This window comes from Marmota flaviventris, chromosome 9 (genome assembly GCF_047511675.1).
Source record: "Marmota flaviventris isolate mMarFla1 chromosome 9, mMarFla1.hap1, whole genome shotgun sequence".
NCBI classification, from domain to species: domain Eukaryota; kingdom Metazoa; phylum Chordata; class Mammalia; order Rodentia; family Sciuridae; genus Marmota; species Marmota flaviventris.
Window position 1 is genome coordinate 1,489,617 of NC_092506.1, and position 11,494 is coordinate 1,501,110.

Below are 11,494 nucleotides of genomic sequence, written 5' to 3' on the forward strand. Positions count from 1 at the left end.
CGCCACACGGGTCCCCCTTAGCGGGTCGGGGTGTCCTGCCTGGTTTCCTGGTGTGAGCTGGGCCGTCATCTCCTGTGTCCCCCGCCGTCACACCCAGGTCATCCAGGGCGTCCACACGTTGCCCGTGACGCTCCCTCTCATCTCTTCAATGTCCACAGAAGGCTGCATCCATGTCCAGACTGGAAGTCAGAAGCACCGCGTGCATGAAGGACACGTGTGAAGGACACGAGGAGGCGATGCACCCTGAGGTGTGGCAGGAGCATGGCCGCCTCAGAAGGGGCCCCTCCCTGCCAAGACCACAGCAGATGCTGCCCCCGGAAGACAGCTGTCCTGCCGAGCTATGGGACATCGGTGCCCACCCTGCTGGCCGCAGCCCAGGGCCTCAGAAGGCCGCGGGGGAAGCGGGGAGGCTGGTCGGGCTCCGGGGGGTGGGGATCCGCGGCCGCGGGGCCTGCTCAGCCTCGTCATGCGAGGCCTGGAGACGGCTGTCTGCTCCGATTTCCCCTGAGCTCATCTCCTCAGGTTCAACACGATTCTTATCAAAATCTGGGCAGACTTTTTTGATGGAAAAAAATCCCTTGATTTTTAAATTTCCAGGGAGGATAAACAGACTCGAATAACCAAGCTATTGTCTTTCCCTCAGGAAAGTGCAGTTGGAGGAACTGTCTTCTGGGTTCTCAGACTCACTCCAGAGCAGCACGGCCACAGGGGAGCACAGCGGCCACCCGGGGCAGCAGCCTGGGGTCCACCGGGGCTCAAAGGGGCTCAACGCAGGAGCATCTGGGGCGGACGGTGTTGGGCGGATGGAAAGACGGCCCTGGCCTAAGCCTCTGCCTTGGGCAGGGGTCAGTCCAACGCTTGGGCCGCAGCTCAAGGTGGACCAGTTGCCCAGCACAAGGCCCTGGCTTCCGTCCAGCACCTGAAGGAAGGAGGGAGGGAGAGCGGGGCCCGGGGCAGGGCCTCGACTTGGCAACCGACTCCTCGCTGTGGCACCAGAAGCATGAGCCATGACGTTGTTTCTCTTTTTTGTTAAGATGGCGACGGACATAAAGGTTCCGACGGGAGAAAAGGCCGCAAACCGTGTGGTTGACGGGCCTGGGGTCCACGGCACCGAGAACTCGGAGTCCACCCGGCCAGGGGAGGACGTGCTGTCACACTGGGGAAGAGGACCTGGGGCTCATGACCAGGGAGAAGCCCTCACCCTCAGCCACTAGGGAGGCGGCGTCGAGGCCACAAACCGCAGGGGCCACCTCACACCCGCTGAACTGCCAGACCCAGCAGTTGAGGGTCCAGAGACGGGGAGCCGCGGGGCCGCTCAGCACTGCAGGGCACAGCCGGACAGTTGCTTAAAACTCTGGACCTCATGGCCATCCGCGGCAGTCACCCTCCCCGCCCTCCTCCAGCCGCAGGGAGCTCGGGGCGAAGCTGGGCAAGGCGGGCAGAGGGTCTTATTTATGACAGCCCAGAGGGGACGGGCTAAGCACTGTCCAGGGGGTGAAGGAGAAACCAGCTGGCCCTTGTACTGCGGTGCCACGTACCACCCAGCCGAGGAGAGACTGGCTCTTGGCCTCCCCGGGGTGGAAGGGGACAAGAGCCCACCCAGTCCTCGCCACCAGCTCAAGTGGCCAGCTGAAGGGGTCAGAGGGCCAGAAAGGGGCGAGGGCAGGGCTGTCTCCTCCATCCGGCTCCTCATGGGAACTGCAGCACACACAGTTGTGGCCAGAGCTGTGCCCTCACAGTGTGACACAGCGTGGTCCAGGGGCGAAGAGCTGGGAGACGCTGACCAGGGCCGGAGCACACTGCAGGACCCCAGGGCTCCTGAGGTCCCCAGCTTGCAGCCCGGCCGGGGACAGAGCACTGAGGGGTCCCACGCTGGGTGAGGGAAGGGGAAACGCCATGTGTCTAGTCACCTCTGGACAGGCAGGAAGGGGACAAATCATAAAATCCAACTGTGGGGAAAACTAAGAAGGGAAAATCAGGGGCCGAGAGGGACTTCACAGGAAGGGACTCTGTGAGGGCAGTGGGCCTGCTGCCGCCCCAGAGGCCCGGGGTTCAGGCAGGATTCAAGGACCAGGGTGGGGACCCAGGCAGCTTCAAAGGACAAATCCCCAGTGTGCCCTGCCAAGGTCACTGTCCTTGGTGCTGCCCCCGCAGCTGCCTGCAACGTGGGGCCTCCCGGCCCCAAATCCCAGTATCAGGGGCCAGGGTCAGCCCTGCCCGCTCCTCCCCCGGGCCCCTGGCCGCCCAGGCCCAGCCTGAGAGCAAGGCCACAGCTAATCTGCTCCCCAGGCAGATTCCTCTGTGCAGAGATAAGCCCCCACCCAGCCAAGGTGGGTGGGAAGCCAGGGCCACTTCCTTAATTGGCATTTTCCAGTTGAGAGAGCATTCTATACCGTTTTCGCCCGTGCCATTTAATCACCAAGTGTTTTCGTTTTTGAGAAGACCTGAAATTGCAGAGATCTTTGGGATTTAGTGGAGGAATGCAAGGCCTAATTTTGCCTAATTACGAAATGTCTCAGCGGCGACTCTGACACGTCCCAGAGTAGGCGATGCAGACCCCTGGGCCTCCCGGGCGGTGGGGGGCCGGGGGCGCTGACGCAGATGTTTACCTGATGTCTTGGGCCGGGATCTGGTTTACATTGGGAAATCAGACTGTTTACAGGAGACCACATCTGTGTCTTCCTCTCCTTCCCTTTCATTTCTCTGTAATGTTCTGCAGGGCTGCCTCAGGTCCCTGCGGGAGGGTCAGCGGCGTCACGCGGATCACGCCATGCCAGGCCGGCCCCGCGTGGGGACTCGGCAGTTCCGGGCTTGGCCCGGGATGCGGGGGGCCTGCTCGGGGTGTGCGGGGTGTGCGTGGAGACGGGGAGGGTCGGGGCCCGTGGCCGAGGGGTGGGCGCCGGCCCCAGGGGAGGGCGGGGCCCCTCCACCCCCAGCTCGCTGCAGGGCCAGGGTCCACCAGACCCCAGAGCCTTCTGGAAGTAGAACCTTCTGGAAGCAGAGGCCGAGAGCGGGCCAGGGGCTCTGTGATTGTGCCTGGACCCTGAGAAGCCCCTGTGCACAGGGCCCCAGGGCCAGGCCCTGGCTGCACAGCGGGGCCTGGGGTCAGGGGGAGGCGTGGGGCGGGGACGGGGTGCAGGGCGGCCGAGCCTGGGCAGGGTGGGGCAGCTCGCGGGGGCCCACGCGGCACCTCTCCCCTCTCCTGCCCCTCTGGGCCCAGCCTGGACCACCAGGGCCACGGGCCACCGCGGCTCCAGCTATGTGCTCAGGCCCCGCCACTCACAGGGGGACACGCGGCCTCTTCCCAGGTGGGCCTTGTCCACTCTCGGCCCGCAGGCCTTGACCGGCTGCCCTGGCCTCTGAGGGCTCGGGCCTGGGCTTCCTTCTCCAGGGACCCTGCCTGCTCTGCAGCCCCACACCCCAGACTCTGCCGCCCTCTGTCCCCAGGCCTGTGTCCTCCCTCGGGGCCTGGCCTGGCCTTCCCTGCGTCCCCCAGGCCTCCCAGCCCTCCCCTCCTCTCCTGTCTGGGCTGGTGAGCCACGTCTGCTGGGCCCGAGCGCCTGGGCCTGCCCCGCCACGGCAGCCCCTGAGCTCCTGGTTGACCAGCAGCCCTGGGGGCCGTGAGGGTGCCTCTGTCACAGCCCACGGTGGGTCATTGCCCCCTCAGGCCACTCTCACCCCACCAGTCTCCTCCCATGCCTTTCCCACGGGACCCCAGACCCGCCACCCCAGGCTGCCTCAGGTGGCATGGCTGGGTCACCTTCATTCTGTGCCTGACCCTTCTTCGGGGAGCAGAGGTTGCTGGCTAGAGCACCCTGGCCTCTCCTGTGCTTTCTAGAGTGCAGATGAAATGGTGGCTGCTCCAGCAGCCACCTTGAACCAGGAGGCATGGAGTGCTCGTGTCAGGATCAGGGAGCAGAAAGGCGGAAGGAGCTTGGAGCCTGGGTACCTGTCACGGGCACCCTAAAACGGCCTCTCCGACCCCGGGCAGTGGGGCTTTGTAACGGGGATAGAGAACTAACCCTCCATCTTGTTCAAGACGTTGTTACTGTGAGTTCCTGCTGTGTTTGGCCTGTTTCAGATGATTATGAGCTTGAGGATGACGGGAATGATCCATTCCTGTTGCAGGCACAGAGGAGCCCGGGGTCACTTGGCTGTCATCTCCCCACCCAGGGGCGCCTGCAAGCCCTCCTTTCCCACACGGAGCCTGGCCCGTTCCCCACAAACCCGTGACCAGACGGAGGGCATATCTGGGTTTCCCACGCGCCAGATCTGCCTGGGATCAAGGATGTCAGGGCTCACTAATATTCCCCCGTGGTCTGAGCCTGTTTACTGCACATGGGAATCTTCCAGCTCATGGCCCATAAATCGCTCTGCTAATGCCCCTGCAGATAACGGGCAGTGGCGCCATCGCTGCCGCAGGCTCCTGGAGGCTTTGCCAGCTGCCTCCAGGGACGTCCAGCACCTCTTTCCCTATCAGCCTGCTGAGCCCTGGGCCTGCAGCAGGACCGTGGGACAGGCCGGGGCTGCTGGGTCAGGGGAGAGGGCGCCGGGCAGCCCCCAGGACCTGCGCCTCCCTGCGCCCCGCCCCTCCTCTGTCTGTCGGCCACCTGCTCTCTCGGGTTGGCAGTGGCCGTCCAGTTCGGCAGCCTTCCCTCGGTGGCACCTGGTGTTGGCCCTGCTGGGTTGGGGGGAAGTGATTCTGCGGGGGGTGCTAATGACCGCGGCCGTCCTCCCCTGCGGCAGGGTGTTCCACGGTCGGGCTCTGGCCAGGCATCTCATGGACGTCTAAACAACCGTCTCAAGTTCCCGGGGGTTGTGCTCAGGGTGGCCGAGGCCAGAGCGCCTCGACTGAGAAGTGGACCTGCATATCTCCCCAGCGTGTGGGTGGAGAGGACCGTGAGCCCCAGTGACCGCTGAGGGTGGACAGGAGGAGGCTGGACGTTCACCTTGGGGTTGAATGTCCCAGGGTGGGGAAGGGCCTGTCCTTCATTGAGGAACCTCTGTTTGCACTCATCATCCTGGGCCACTTGTGTTCCCTCAGAGTCCTCCTGGGCCCTGGTCGCCTGTCCATGAGAGCAATGAGGGGTGAGCTGGTGTCCTGCTTCAATGGCCACTGGTGCCCAGAGACCACTGTCTCTCAGAGAGGACCATGTCCAGGGCAGATGGAGGGCCTCGGAATGCAGAGACACGTCTGTCCTGGACTCTGCAGGGGACGACAGCCCCGCCCTGCAGAAGCCCCCGGTCCTGCCCCTCGGCCACAGAGAGGAGCAGTGTGAGGGCAGCCGCTCAGCGTCCCCATCAACCTCTGCCATTCAGGGCCGGCCTGTGGCATGGAAGGACGGGATGGGCACCCGTCTTCCTGGCCCGTGTCACAGCCGCAGTGAGTGCTGGGAGGCCGTGGCCCTGGCCAGTGCCGTGCTCTTCTTCCAGTGGGTGCCGACCCTGGGGTCCCTCCGTCCCTCGGCTTGGGTGTTCCTGGGGCTGACGCTGAGTGCCCTGCCTGTGCCCTGGGCGGCTGGGCAGTCTGCCTTGCAGGTGCCTGGTGCCCTCCGTGGGCACGGTCTGCAGTGTCCGCCGTTGGCCACCGTGTTGCCACTCGCTCTCACGTCGCTGGCTTTGCCAGTGTCACCTGAGTCCCTGGTGTCCTGGGTCCTGTACCTTTGCATAGGTGGTGGGGAATGCTACCAGCATGGGACTTCCTGCTCCTGCCTGGCCGTGAGCACTGAGGGTCTCATGGCTGACCAGGAGCCCCAGGGCCTTGCAAGCTCTCAGGTGACAGTGCAGGTCAGGCCCCACCTGCAGCTGGGGACGCCGTGGGGTTGATGGACAGGCCAGCACTCCGTGGGTTCCTGGACCAGGTCCCTAGCTGTGGTCGAGGGCCACCCTGCTGGGCCCCGGGGGGGGGGGGCGCTGGTCTCAGCCTGGAGGGAGACCCACCTCCGCAGTGGCCTTGCACTGGTCCTCGGAGAGTTTCCCTGAAGCTGCTCTAAAGCCAGTGGTGACCGCCTGGGCCTGCACTGGCCCCGTCCTCCTGGCTGTGAGGCCCTTCCTCGGCAGGAATCCCGGCTCCGTCCTGTCCTCCAGACTCGCCCTCCCAGGACCCTGTGGACGCCCGTCTTCTCTGGAACACCCCCAGGTCCACTTCCCATCTGGCCTGGCCTTTCCCACATCCTCCAGAGTGACCCCTGGAGACTGAAGGGCTGCCGGATGTGGGGAGGACCGAGGGGCCCGGACGGCATGTGTAGGCACATGACTGAGGGGGACGGGTTGAAGGGCCATTCTGCCATGAGAGTAGGCGACAGGAGGTCATTCTCTTCCACTCCTAGGACTGTCCACCTCCACCAGCCCCTCCTGGGCCGTCCTGCTGGGCCCCACAGAGCTCACGCCACTGTACCCGGCCTGGCCCATGCCAGCCCAGGCCCCTCCTTGCACTCGGTGGCCCCCTCTCCAGGTTCTGCATACAGCTGGTGCTACATGTGTGGTTGCTGAACCCCAGGGAGAGACGCAGGAAAGGAGGAGACAGTCGCTGTGGCTGAGGCCCGGGCCCAGGTCTGCTCTCAAGGCTGGACAAAGTCTCCAGTAAAAGCCCAGCTCAGTGTGGCTCAGAAGCCTCATCCCAGGGAGGAGCAGAGTGGCCTGGAGGCCGTGCAGGACAGAGGTCAGGGCCCAGGGCGGCAGCTGGCGCCTGCTGAGGACGGCACTTTCCCCAGGAACCTGGCTGAGCCGGAGCTGGGACTCTGCTGCCACCTGTGCCCAGAGGGCGGAGCCCAGACGAAGGACCCGCCGTGTTGATGGGTGCCGCTCCCCTCTGCCCACGCGGCCGAGGAGGGGCTGCCGCAATCTCCTTGGAGCCCCCAAGGATTTCAGCGGCTCTCCAGCACTGGACAGCTGGGGTCACGGCCCCAGAGAGCTTGGTGTCTCCTGCGGACCCCAGGCGGGCGCTGGGGGCCGGCTGGCCATCCGGCCTGGAGGGACTTGCTGGCCTTTTCTACTCACCCAGGGTCCTCTGCCATGAGCACTGCCTGCCACCAGGTGGCGCCTCTCCCCCTGCCCGCGGCGCCTGCCCTCGCTGCTCCAGAGCCAGCCCTGGCTGAGCTGGGCCTTCCCTCCCTCATGGGGACAGCCCTGTCATCACAGCCGGGAAAGTGGGGGGGACAGAGTGCACAAGCCCCTTGACCGAGGTCGTGAGGAGGTCAGTGTCTGCCCAGGACACAGACCCCTGAGCGATGCCGACGGGTCTCAGGAGCTGGGACCTGGAAGAGCAGGATGCCCACGAGGGAACAGCAGGGGTAGGAGCCACCTCCTGTGGGCCTGACTGAGCGGCCCTGTGGACCAGTGTGGGGCAGGGATCAGGGCGGGGACAGGGTGGGTACATGGCGGTCCCAGCGGGGCCATCGGCCGCCTGGCACAGGGGAGAAGCTGACTCTCAGGGAGAAGCTGACTCTCAGGGCAGCGCCCTCACCCTGGCCACTGCTACACCCTGCCCTGCAGGACCTGCGTGGGTCCCAGAGGGCCAGGAAGAGGGTCAGAGGACGGGCGTTGCGGGCTGACCTGGCCTGCCTACCGGGGCAGGAAGGGTGGGGTCCTGCAGGGGCCTGGCGGGCGCCTCCCTGTGCCAGCCCGTATCGAGGCCCCTTGCCCACTGCTGGGCCTGCAGTCCCTGCCCGCCCTTGCCCACAGACTCAGCGCTCTCCGCCACCAGGGGGTGCCCGTGGACTTTTCAGCCACGTTGGTTCACCAAGTCCCCTGCAGGGCCTGGTCCTCCTGCAGGACCAGCTCTCCTCAGCCCGCAGGTCACGTCACCACGGGGGGGTGGACTGTGCTCAGGAAGGAAGAGGCAGCAGATGGGAGAGACCCGGGCCCAGAAGCTGAGGTGCCAAGTCAGTGACCACTGGGCTTTTGTGGAGAGCCGGTACTGATCTCCATGACCTCTGACCTTCCAGTGACACAGCTGAACCCATTCTGTAGGAGGACCGCGGGCCAGAAGATCCTGGGACGGTCTGTTCCTGGCGCGGCAGTGTGGAGGCCGAGGCTGCGTCCCCTGCCCAGCAGCGAGCGGGGAGGGCGGGCCAGACCAGGCAGGAGGCCGCCCAGGCCGAGGGAGGCTGGGTGTCTTGCCATCTGCAGGGCTGACCGCTCTCGAAACCACGCAGGGACGCCCCAGGAGGATGGGCACCAGGGTAAAGGTCAGGGACACTGGGCCCTCGCCTGCTGTCCCCAGGGGCTCCTGGACCAGGCCCTGCGTCTCCGTGTGGCCGGCCCTCGCTGCCCGGCCTTCAGCAGGTGCCCAGGCTGAGCCCCACGGAGGTGGCAGTGGGTGCCGTGGCCCCGCCCCCATTCACTTGGGTGACGCTGACGCTCCTGCTCTGAGGGCCACTGGCCTGGCTTCAGGAGCACTGCCCTCCTATGGTCAGCCCAGGGCAGCAGCGGGGCCCCCCTCCCGCTGCGGTGAGCTGCACGCGTCTCCATTGTTCCTCCAGCTCCGCCAGCCAGGAGGACGGTGCCGACCTGAGGGCCAACTGGCCCACCTCCTCAGAGCCCCAAGTGAGGCCTGCGTCCTCCAGTCCTGGGGATGGCCCTGCAGGGCCACTTCCCAACCAAGACACCCCAGGGTCCCAGGTCTCCTGCCCTCCCCCTGGGCACGGTCCTAGAGGTAGGTCCTGTCCTGATCCTGGGCGTGATTCTGAGTCTGAGTCCCAGCCTCGTCCTCAGTCCACTCCTGCCCAGGGGCGACAGCTCAGAATGGGATGCCTGTTCCAGTGTCCCCTGGGCTTGTGTCCCTGGCGCTTCAGGCCCAGGCTAGGTTCCGAGTCCGACCAGCACCACGAGCAGGCAGAGCACTGGGCTGAAGAGTGCCCACCCCCAGGTCATGTCCACCGGGACATCAGAATGTGACCTTCTGTAGGAGTGGACGTAATCGGGGTAACAGGGTGGTGCTGGAGAGGGTGGTGTTTACGGGGAAAGGTGGAGGGATCGGAGATACCAACAGAGGGGGGGTCAGGGGTGCATGGAGACAGGCGGACACAGGCCAGAGCTGGAGGACAGAAGGACCCCTTTGAGAGGGTGTGTCCGCTGCTGATACCGCCATCTTGGACTTCCCTCCCCAGGACTGTGAGCACAGAAGTCTGCTGTGTGGAGCTGGGTCCACGCTCTCTGATGCAGCAGCACAGGGGAGGGACGCAGGGCAAAGGCCAAGGGCCCTCCCGCTGCAGCCCTGCTCCCCCAGCCGCAGCGCAGAGAAACAGCAGGTGCAGCTCTTTTTCAGAGAACAAGTGAGGAAAATTACCAGCTAAAGAAAAAGAGAGAAACTATGACACCACTGTCATTATTTCAAGATCAAACAAACAGAAGTTCCTGGGGAAATGGCACAGACAGGAACCAGGAAGTGACCACATGTCCAGCCTCACACCTGATGCCAGTCCAGCTGCTCCTCAGGCTGTGGGTCCTCCTGCTGCCAAGTCCAGCTGCCCCCGTCTGCTGCCAGTGAAAGATCTGAGGCTCTCATCTCAGATCTCGGGTGAGTCCTACGTGTCCACCTTCCCCAGGAAGTGCCCCCATCTCCATCTCAGTTCTGGCTGGGCCATAGACCCAGGCCTGGTGCTCCTGAGTTCTGATGAGGTAAGGTACGGCTCCAGGCCTGAGCCTGTCCTGCACCCCCTTTCCCGTCACCCCCCCAAGGTCTCTCCTCGCCCCAGGACCTCCCACCTTCCCCACCGGGACCTCCTCTTGCAAGCCCCTGGCCAGGCCCAGCTGAGAACAGGGCTCTCCGTCCTGTTCATCTTGCTTTCTGGCCCCTTGACGCTGGCTTCTGCAGCTGGGATCATTTGAGAGCAGCTCGGGGAGTGGGGGGAGCCCGGCCCCACAAGTCCCCCAGCCCCTGCCCTCCAGGAGGCTGCCTGCAGCCCTTGAGGCTCTCCCCAGCTGGGGTCCAGCAAGAGCTGAAAGGCCCCCTCCAGGAACTGGTGTCTCTGTGCTGCCTTCCCTGTGGCCTTCCTCTAAGGGCGTCCGCAGGGCCAGCCACCCCCACCTGCTTCCTCAGGGAAGAGCCTCGGGGTCTGCAGAGCCCTGGAGACGCAGCCATAAGAGAAATGGAGGGCCTCAGGCAGGGGCGGTGGCCATGCCTGTTATGCAGGCCCCGGAAGCTGAGGAGGAGGAGCACAGGTATGAGGCCAATCTGGGCGACTTAGTGAGACCCTGTCTCAAAATAAGACATAAAAAGGACAGGCTGTAGCTCAGGGTGGGGCACCCCGGGACCCATCACCCATACTGAGCGAGAGCGAGCCAGTGGGCGCCTTGCTCCAGTCCGGGGCGCTCGGGCCTGCGAGAGGCGGCCTCTGGAGAAGCTCTGGCTGGCATTCGACCCGGGCACACATCCTGCCACCTGCCACCAACGCCGGGTCCTGGGGGGGAGGAGCCTCTCGGTGCATCTTGGAGAAGCAGGTCACCCAGCCTGCAGGCGAGGTAACAGGTGACCACAGAGCCATGGCCGGTGACCTCACAGCAAAGGCACAGGACTGTGTGGGTGGGGGCCTGGAGACCTGCCGACCTCCAACCTGCCACCCTCAAAGACACGAACCCCAAACCCAAGAGAAAAGAGGCGGACAGGACTCCGACACTACAGAATGGGGTTGGCAGTCCCCCAAAGAAACCCCCAGGTCTGGATGGCTTTACTGGTGAATTCCAGGAACGAATTACCAGAAAGCAGGAAAAGGGAGTGTGTGTGAGCATGTGTGCATGTGTGTGCACGTGTGTGTGAGAGACAGAGAGAGGAAAGAGGGAGGGAGGGGGAGGGGGAGGGAGGGTGTGGGAGGGAGGACGGAGGGAGTCTCAGTGTTTTCAGTGTAACGGAAAACAGGAGAAGTTTGATGAAATAACTGTGGCTCTCTGGAAAGGCCGGTGAGATGGACGGAGGCCTAGCAGGTGGACAGGAAGAGCAGACACCGGGGGCCAGCAGCAGAGACGGAGAACAGGGTGAACCGAGCCCGTTTCTCAAACGACGTGACCACCAAAGCCCCTCAGGAACAAGAGCCTGGTACCTCATTCCTATTAGAGAGACTTGAATCATAGTAAAGGAAACCTTCACAGAACAAGGCACCCCCCACCCCCCAGCCACGTGTCTGCACTGGCCCATTAAATAAAACTTTGGGGAAGAAATAAATCATACGAATTTCATGATTCTTTTCCCAAGAATGGAAGAAGAAGGAGCACTTCTAACTCTTAAAGAAATTTAGGGGTGAGGGAACATGCCCCTGAACCCCAAACCTGACACAGACACTTCTGGAAGGCAAGAGCGTCCCTGTGTCCCCTGCAGTGCAGGACGGACACCCAGCTCCAGCCGGCCACTGAGAGGAGAGGCCCCAGCCAGGGGACACCTCAGCCATGAGGGCCAGAGAGTCAACCCGAGTGACCACCTGAGAAGTCCTGGAGGACGATGTGTGCTGCAAAACCCCGCGGGAGCCCCCACGGCAGGGCAGCGCGGTGGCCGGCGCCC

The 11,494-nt window shown here is 64.2% G+C and overlaps 1 long non-coding RNA gene across 1 annotated transcript; it reads left to right on the top strand.

The window, feature by feature from the left end:
- Positions 1–8,500: 8,500 nt before the first annotated feature.
- On the top strand, positions 8,501–10,766 carry LOC139707045 (uncharacterized). Its single transcript, XR_011708646.1, has 4 exons — positions 8,501–8,656; positions 8,764–8,925; positions 9,111–9,251; positions 9,339–10,766. It is a non-coding gene; the product is annotated as an uncharacterized lncRNA (long non-coding RNA).
- The last annotated feature ends 728 nt before the right edge of the window (positions 10,767–11,494 follow it).